Source organism: Aquila chrysaetos, chromosome 16 (assembly GCF_900496995.4).
Source record: "Aquila chrysaetos chrysaetos chromosome 16, bAquChr1.4, whole genome shotgun sequence".
Classification (NCBI taxonomy): Eukaryota; Metazoa; Chordata; class Aves; order Accipitriformes; family Accipitridae; genus Aquila; species Aquila chrysaetos.
In genome coordinates, this window is record NC_044019.1 from 296,883 (window position 1) to 306,484 (window position 9,602).

General features: G+C 37.3%; 1 long non-coding RNA gene across 1 annotated transcript; it reads right to left on the reverse strand.

The window, feature by feature from the left end:
* Positions 1 to 343: 343 nt before the first annotated feature.
* LOC115352113 lies at positions 344 to 7,292 on the reverse strand. The gene is made up of 2 exons (XR_003926997.1): positions 7,027 to 7,292; positions 344 to 545 (listed from the first exon to the last, which is right to left on the reverse strand). It is a non-coding gene; the product is annotated as an uncharacterized LOC115352113 (long non-coding RNA).
* Positions 7,293 to 9,602: the final 2,310 nt, after the last annotated feature.

The following is a 9,602-nucleotide window of genomic DNA, read 5'->3' on the forward strand; positions in this document are numbered from 1 at the left end:
TTCACTCAGCTGGAGGGGAAAAATGACGAAAACAAATCTTCCAAGCCTGTGTAAGGTATTACAGGTAGAATTTTTACTGTATCAGCTAAGGAATTCAGTTTGCGTAAATTCAGCTTTTAGCCATTTGCCTTCAGAATACTTGATTCAATACATGGGCGTGTGTGCGCGCACACACTCACTTAGTTCAAGTGCTTTATGGAGTCCCTGACTGAAGAGGAGACATTTTTATCTTGGAGAAGTTGGTAAAGCATATAAAGAGAGTAGTGAAAGCATATAAAGAAAGTAGTGTAGGTACTCCTTCAAAGTTTACAGAGAGGAAAAAGTTGTTTCAAAGAGATCAGGGTTCAAACGCATGTCGGATTTTTTTTTTTTTTTTTTTTTTTTTATTACATAGCAGGATGTTTTGGGATAAAAGGCGTAAGGAACACCTAGATCTCTAGAGACATCGGGTCAATATTATGTTCATCACTGCAGCTTTCGTAGTCTGGTTTACAGGGTAGGAGCAAGCCCTCGTGAGATCCCCTCCATGCTTAGGATTCCCATACCTCTAAAAAATGGAACAGGTTTCTTAAATCATTAGGCATGTTTGTATGTATATATACACATATATATATTTACAGTGAGGACTGTCTACTTTTTCTGAAAAACTGGCTGTTACAAGAATAGCTGATAATCTCTGAGAAGGCTAGTTTGCTGTCGTGGGCTGCTGTTCTGCAGACTGCATGCTAGAAGTACAGTATTTCTGCACACATTCTGCACATATTTGCATTCTTCCTCCCTCTTTCCTTCCCTCTTTTCACTTCCTTTCTTTTCCAAGTTTAAAATAGATTTCCGGTATGAATTGGCCATCAATGGAATTCTTCTTTAGTAGTTAAATTATTCTTAATAGAAACTGGTTGGGTTTTTCTGAAGAAAAAGGAACAATGCATCTTTAGAACAAGTTTGTAAGTGTCATGATTTTTCTACTAATTTATACTACATACTCCCCTTTTTAAATGTTGAATTACCTCATTGTATCTCTGAATATCATATATACTTGTGCCTGAAATTAAGATTGCTGTATAGTTGTCAAAATGACCACAATTTGCTCCATGAAATGTCCTGATTGCATGTGTAATTCAAAGCAATCCTAATCTCTGTATAAACCAGTACAGACTGCTTAGGGGCAGAGTTTATGTATGCTGATTGGGCCTTTAGTTTAGCTGATAGTGAATACACCTGAATGTTGAAAAAGATGCATTACGGATTTTCAAACTCCTAAATGCTAAAGAGAAAGGAGAAAGAAAGAAGAGATGAAAACTCTACAGTACAGTACCTTTATACTACAGTAAAGGTTTCAAGAAGGTCTCAGTTTTTCATATATATGTTTGTTCCAACCTCTGTTGAAAACTGCCTCAGTATTACCTCTGAAGTGAATATATTAATGTACCAGAAATTGTATTGCAAATATGACTCCTGGTTATAACTGTTGGCTTGTCCCATTTCTTACTGAAGTGTGTGATTTCAACAATAAAGATGAATCATATTAGGAAAACCCCTTCATTGAAAGTAGCCCCATCCTGAAACTTTAATATTGTTCATCTTTCTAAGAAATACTTTCTTTTAAGGTATTTTAGATATTTAGTCAGGAAGCAGCTGGCTGTTGAGGAAAGTTGTTGTAAGTGTTCTGAAATACTGCCTAAGTCTGTGACACTTCCTGGAGGACTCCGTGCTTTCATAAACACTTGAATGGGGTTAATTCTTCCATATATGTCGTTTGTTAACAAATCTGTTACATGGCACAGAGACATTTAACTATTTAATATACTTTATGTAATAGTTAAGGCAGATGTAGCGCAACACAGGTAGGTGGTATGCTGTAAATAAAATACTTTTCAATTCTGAAAACTGTTTCAGAAAGGCACATATGAGCATGTACCACAATGGAACAGCTTATGCAAATGCATACAGATTCCATAATGTGAGGCCCTGTACATTTTGTTACAAAGAACGTGTAAATTAGGGAAAGTTCCTACATAAACTGCATTTCTTGGTTAGTTATATATTATTTTAATGATCTGAATTCTGCCATTGTAGGCAAAAATGACTGTTCTCTATTTAGTGTCAATCACGGTTACTTTGTGTCCTGGTTGCAGCTGGGGTACAGTTGAATTGTTTTCCTAGTAGCTGGTACAGTGCTACGTTTTTGAGTTAGGTATGAGAAGAACGTTGATAACGCACTGATGTTTTCAGTTGTTGCTAAGTAATGTTTAGTCTAAAGTCAAGGATTTTTCAGCTTCTGATGCCCAGCCAGCAATAAGGCTGGAGGGGCACAAGAAGTTGGGAGGGGACACAGCCAGGGCAGCTGACCCAAACTGGCCAACAGGGGTATTCCATACCATGTGACATCATGCCCAGTATATAAACTGGGCGAATGGGGGTGGGGGGAATCACCGCTTGGGAGCTAACTGGGCATTGATCGGCAGGTGGTAAGCAATTGCATTGTGCATCACTTGTATATTCCAATCCTTTTATTATTACTATTGTCATTTTATTAGTGTTATCATTATCATTATTAGTTTCTTCTTTTCTCTTCCATTAAACCGTTCTTATCTCAACCCACGAGTTTTGTTTCTTTTCCCGATTTTCTCCCCCATCCCACTGTGTGGGGGGGAAGTGAGTGAGTGGCTGTGTGGTGCTTAGTTGCTGGCTGGGGTTAAACCACAACACCTTGAAAATTAAAAATACATCACAGTGAGTAATTTACTCAAAGAATTTAAGCTTTACTTCTGTCTGCATCATACCTATGAGCGGATCATGATTTACTCAAAATGATACATAAGTAGTACTCTTCCTTGAAAATATTTTTCTAATTTTTTTTATCAACCTTGAGAATGAACCATCAAGTTTGACCTGTAAAGTTTAGCCGTGACTGAAATTATTATCTGTCATAAAATTATTACTGTGTTTTACTGAATAAGCACAAAATAGTCTTCAGTAAGAATTTCTTGCTCATGGAACTCTTCTGCTGATTTCCAGAAATGCCTCTGTGTGGATTGCAATTTGTTTTTCATTAATAAGTGATCCACTCTAAGTTCCACTTCTCCAATGTTCATGAAAAATGAACATTAGTAAGAAGGAAAGCACAGCTTTATTAAATCACATGAGGAAAAAGAAGTCCTTGTGGCTTGATAAGTGACTGGCTTGGAACCAAGGCGGAACTGTTTATTATTATTGCTTCAGAAGTGTACACGCGTCCAGAAGCACTTTTCTGCATGTGGATGTAGCCTCGGCTAACAGTTTGGAATAAATGTGCATGTTTTCTTCACATTTATTGTTACTGAAAAGTAGGATTTGCAGTGTGTTCACACCCATTATCCTTACAAGTTTCATCAGTTAAAACTTCCAAAGATAAGAGTACAACTGTTTCAAACAGTGGTGTGCCTCATGAACAGATTATAATATATAACTTAAAAGTAGCCAATAACAAATGCTGACTGGACGCAGCCCGGAGCAACCCGTTCTAGTTAGCCCTGCTTTGTCTACATTTACTGTTTATGCTCTCAAGGCTCCCAAGACCTGCCTGGGCACCCAGTCAAGACAGACTACATTTTTCCTAAACATTGGTGTCACTACAAGAAATTCCTCCTATGTATGGATGTCTGAATGATATGCTTTGTTGCTGTCATTTCTGCAAAAGGCACCCTTTAGAGATTGCAGCTGCCAAAAAAGCATATTATTCAAGATAGCAGTACCAAAATAATCAATGCAAATTGAGCTCATAAACACCTCACAGGCCCCAAACCTCTTGCTGGTAAGTACTTGAAGATTCCTATGCAGATCTACTGCCAGTTGTAGTTCTGTTTTAGTGAGAATTTGTTCTTCACCTGGTACTCGAAGAAGAACCTAAGAAAGCATTTTAAGGATATTGGCAGCTTTGCTGCTCATTTTGTCTTTTTCATGTTCTGATTTTACACCTTTTAGGCATTGCATGAAAAACCAAGCCAAATATGATATTGAGAAATACACAGACTGCTTCCAAATTAAGCATTTAAACCCATGAGTTTCTATGAATTCTTTTAGATCATCTGGACTCTTAGTAGAATATGGCTCTGAAGTATTAATATGAATGCTTTTCCTAATATTCAGAGATCAAAAATTACCATAAATACATGCATTGACTCTAAATCATAGTAATCAAAATCATAATCATAATAATAATTTGCTCAGCATTGATAACAGTTTTGGTATATTGTTGTGGAAGAAGTGTTTTATTTTACTTCATTAAGCCTGCTTAAGATATTTTTTATTAGCTTTTGAGTTTGGTTCATTTGACATAACAAATGAAGGGTTTGGTCAACCATCTGAACAGAAGCTGGAATGCAACCAGAGAATTTTTTCCCAGAGTGAGCTTTTTCATTACTTGTTGGAAATTTTGCATTTCTTCCTCGAGCTTCTGAAAGTTCACAGGAAATTGTTCCCAGTTTCCTCAGCCTCAGTCATATGGTGGGAGCTTCTGGTTAAATATGTGTGCTTAATAACAGTAAATAAACTCTGATATTTTATTTTTACTCCTGAATAAAAATGTTCATCATGTGGGTGAAAATAAGCAATCACATTCTATTTAACAGTGAAAAAGAATTGTACATATCACCCTGCAGGAGCTGAGGAATCTATTTTCATTATAAAAAACATTGATTTTGCATTAAAAAGTCTCATTATTTGAGATAATGACTGTTGGGTTTCTTAGTTATTCTTCTGGTTCCTAAATCATTAAAACTATAACAGTTAAAGAGCAAAGAGGAATGCAAAAGACCCCAAACCATATTAAAATTTACTCATTTTGTCTTTAATTAAAATTGGAATCATCTTTACAGCAGATACATACCATCAGAAAATTATCTTATTTATTTTAAGCTCATTTGAATAGCACCTGTATTTTTGCCTATAGAAGCATCACTGAACCTGAATGTATTGATTTTTGGATTAACATTAGTAGAATTAATATGTGGACTCCTGGGGGCCTCATTCATCAGTACATTACTCCAGTTTCTCAGCAGTATAATTCCGGCTGCACTGAATCGGGGAAGCTAACCCTGTGTTTCTTACAGTCAGATAATGTAAGACAAATCTCTGTAGCGCATGCATGTGTAAAGATGTATATTACACATGCTCTCTCCCTCAAATAATTACGGACTTGCAGAGGAGGGGGTCTTGTTTGTTTTGCTTTTTGTAGGTAGAGTGCTACTTTGAATAATTGTGAGGTTTGGTTTTTTTAATGGGCCTGAAAGGAAGTCAGTCCCCTCTTGCACTCTCCCCTTCCCCCACCGCCTCTCCTCAGAGCTGTGGCTGTGTGGGCATTAATGTATTCTGTATAATGTTAGGGGCTAGCTGAATGTACCTTCCCACCAACAGCACTATGAATTATTGACGTGAGGGATGTTCCCTAGTGTATACTTTTCCAAGGTTATACTCTCTGATATTAGATATTTATTCGGCATAAGGTAGGGATAAGAACCTCATTGCCACATTATGTCTGACACAATCAAGTTTTGGGGAATTTCAACAACATTAGAAGATTTGTATAATGTATTCTTTTAGAGGCAGAGGCTCAGCTTTAAACAAAGCATAATCCCTACTGCATATCATTTCCAACCTAATGCAAGGAGAAGAAGCAGGACCATAATGCTATCTGCATCATTTCCCTTTTGTGTTCAGTTGCAAGGACTATTCACCTAATATTCAAAATCCATGTATTCATTAAATGAAACAGAATGATGGAAAAACTAAGAAAAGTAAGAAAATAATGAAATAGATTTCCATGAAAGTGGCATAAAATTGAGTTATTACATCTAGATATATGATAAAGTAATTGGAAATAATTAAGTAGTTGATATCCACTACCTTTTCCAGTGCTTGAACACTGCAATTTTAGTATTTTTTATACTAACATTATTCCTGATTTCTTTGAATCAAATATTGTTTATTTTTATATTTCTGCTATCTGTAACAAAAGGATCTTGTGAACACTTCATTCATTGTGTCACCCAGTCTCTCCTTGTCAGCTGCTTTGTTAGGCTAAGCCTCTAGGGTTTGTATCCTGGGCAGTGGACCTTTTGTACTCCTTACGCTATACTCTTAGACAATAGGGGAAAAAAATAAATCTTCCATGACAAGTTTACTTAAAAGGACGCTATCACATTAAATAAGCATATAAATATACCCACAAGTAATATTATTCCTCTTGAAATTTTGGAAAAAATGATTTTTGTTGGTACCATTAGTTAACACCATCATCCGCTTGCGATGCAGTAATTGTGAAAATCACATCATTTTTCACGCTTCCGGCTGTTCTTTACACAGCACTTTTCAAAAGCTAGGAGAACAAGTCAGTTATTTTACCGTTTATTTTTAGTCAGCATTCAGCGTCTGAATATTGTGTGCTGCCCCAGTGGGAGACTGGGATGCAAATATTGTAAGGGAGTATTTGGGCTTAAAACAGACAGTTCTATTTCTAGTGAATTGTTTATGGAAAGAGGCCAGTAAAGCATATTTGCTAATGATGGGTGTTACAAGTTAAAGATTATAAACAAAACTAAACATTTTAATGAGATTAACCTAGACTTTTTCAGGAGAAATTCTGTTAAAATATGAGGTCCTCAGATCTGTCTGGTTCTTCCTCTCCTTTTTATTTTATGCAACTTTATAAATTCACTTAATGTAATTATCTTTAGTGAATAATTTAGCGGATTTTAGTGTGATAATAGAACTAGAGTGGTTTTTATAGTCATTCTCATGTCTTATTAAATCAGATTGTTTATAAGTAATTCCAGTTATTTGTTTATGAAATTTTTAGTAAGAGGGAGACCGAGATCTCATGATAAAGATTGAAGAAAACAACACAGAGTTACGTATTTAGAAAACATGCTGATAGAGAAAATACTGCTTAATTTGTTAACTGACTGTTTAAACTATATTAGTAAATGAGAGTTTGGTAATGTTTCTATAGCTACATACACACACATTATCACGTGTTGGCATACATACGTGCATTAATTTCATGCACACTTTTCGATCAGCACATGAATGCCAGGGAAATCCTCTGGAATAGTAGGAGAAGCTATGACAGTGGATCTGCCAGATCTTTGTACTGCCAAATACATCTGTGTGATAGTCGTCATTATCATCATCATCATCATCATGTAAAGTAATCTGTTCTGGGCTGTAAGGCTGCAATTCTCAGTTTATAGCAGCTCATGTAAATCTCAGTAGCTTATATGGGGATTTCTCTGTTGCTCTTACTGTGCTTTCAGCTCTTCTATGAATCTGTCTCTATATTAATTAATTACACTGAGGGTTTTGTTTGGGGTTAGGGTTCTTTGTTGTTTTGTTTTGTAATACTGTTTTGTTTTGTTGAAAAGAAACCCTCAGCACTGGGGAAAGGGCTCTGGAGCTAATTGGATGTTAATGAATGGAGGAGGATAAATACCTTACTAGGGGGGGAAAAATTGTTTGCTATTCGAAGTCCACTTTCTCTAGTGATTCTGGGGTGTTTTGCTGTAGGTTTTGCCTGTGGTGTATTCTAGGATATCATAAAGTTGTTACCTAATATTTAAATTAACATACACATTGCCCATTTGAAATTTGGGTCCCATTGTGCTGGACATTTTACCGAGGTATGCGTGTGCGTATACCAAGGTATCCCTTCGTCTGAGGAACATACAGCTTAGAAGTATCTAGCAAAACAATTTGTAACACCAAAAAAGATGGTGAGGCTGAGTCCTTCATATAGTTCCGCACTAGATTTTTGGGAAGCTTTATTAGCATTTTTTTAATTAGTTTCATTGTTCTTTTGTTCGGGTGACATCAACGTTTTTAAATTTTGTTGAGGAATTCTGGAGACATTTCTTGGCTCTGAGGATTTTCTGTGACATATAAAGCCTTTTGATGTGGCATCCAACAGATTTTTGAGAAAGACATGGAGAAGATGATGCATGCCTAAGCATGGGACACCCCCCCCCCTTACCTCTCCTGTCATACCCGCAAGGCATTCCTCATCTACCGTCTGTTTTTCGTCCTCAGAACTCATTCTCCTAGACACTGAATAGAGTCAGAGTGCAAATAAGAGCTGCATTCAGCCACAACTCTTTCTTGATCTCTGGTTTACTTTCCTGGCTGAGAACTTGGACTTCCTAAGACTTTGTTTTTTTACTTGTTTGAGGGTGGCAGCAATACTGCAGCCTCTGGGAAGCTCGTTCCTCTTGGCGGGAGCCACCCAGCTAGGTCTTCACCTTTGACTCCTAAGGAATGCTGCAAGTTCTGTTGCTAGAGTCGTGGTTGATACTCTGCCCTGCTACCATATTTGTATGTTGCAGCAGAAAGCATGCAGGGATAAGGGGAAGGTTTCAAATATATATAAAGTTAAATCTTAATCCCTGTTTCTGGATGCAGATGGCAGTCATTTTCTTTGATGTTTTTTTATTCTACTGCCAGTCAGAATTGCTTGGCAATCTCTTGAAGTTCTGTTGGAGTCTTTGTTTGTCTTGTCACCCTTACGAGTTTGTGACCTTTGTCCTGAGATCTGCACTTGTAATCATCACTTCTCAGGTACCTGCACAGTCAACTTTTGGTGTAGTTTGTGACTAGAAGCTTCTCTGGCTTCCAGTCTGGAGAACAGTATTCCCAAGGCTGACTTGTTCATGATTTGCATCTTTCACTGCAATTCCTTTCTGTCCTCTTTGGTTGTATCCCATGGTGATTGTCTTACTTGTCCTGTTCCCAAGACCCATGACCTTGAAGTTGCACTTGATTCCAAGTTCTCTGGACAGTCACGTTAATCAGACAATACTACCATACTACCTTCTTGGGGCATAAGTCCAGATTGTGACCTGTCTTGTCCCACCTAGAAGCATAGATCTGTATACGTGTTTTTATTATCTCCTGTTGTGCAGTTGTAACTCGTTTTCTGGTGCCCTGGACATCTGTAGTAGATGCATTCGCAGATTTCAGGTTCAGGAACTGTATCAGAGCCAGAACTTCTTAGCATAAGCTCAGAGGTTGAAGCAATTTTGGGGGGCTTCCTGTCAAGCATTAGCAAATTGATTTAATTGTCTTTAGCTTACCTGAAATGTCCAGAGCAGTTTATCTAGCCTTCCCTATTGGATGGGTGCAGACTTCAATGTCTAGATGCCTCCTATATTCAGGGTGTGACTTCAGAGTGTTCCTCGTGTGCATTTCCTGAATTTATTGAATTTTCTACTCTTCCGATATCCTGGGAAATTCTTGTTTGTCAACTGCACGTTCATCACTCTGCAGTTTGTCAGCACAAGACCTCTTAATTGCTTACAATGCAACTTAAAAATGCTATTAAAAATTTCCACTAAATATTCTTTATTAAATATGCGTTTCCCCAACTCACTCTTCAGACAGTGACAATTGCCTTGTGCTAGAAATGTTATTTGTTCAAGACATGCCACTAACCAGACAACTATTTTACTCCTGTTCTACTTGCACTAATAATAAATTTAATTATTTTAGCAAAGGTCTCTGAGCTCTGCAGGAAGGAAGCGAAAGGACTGTGCCGCTGCCATAAGTCTCATCCTGACAGCAAAATTCCTTGCCAA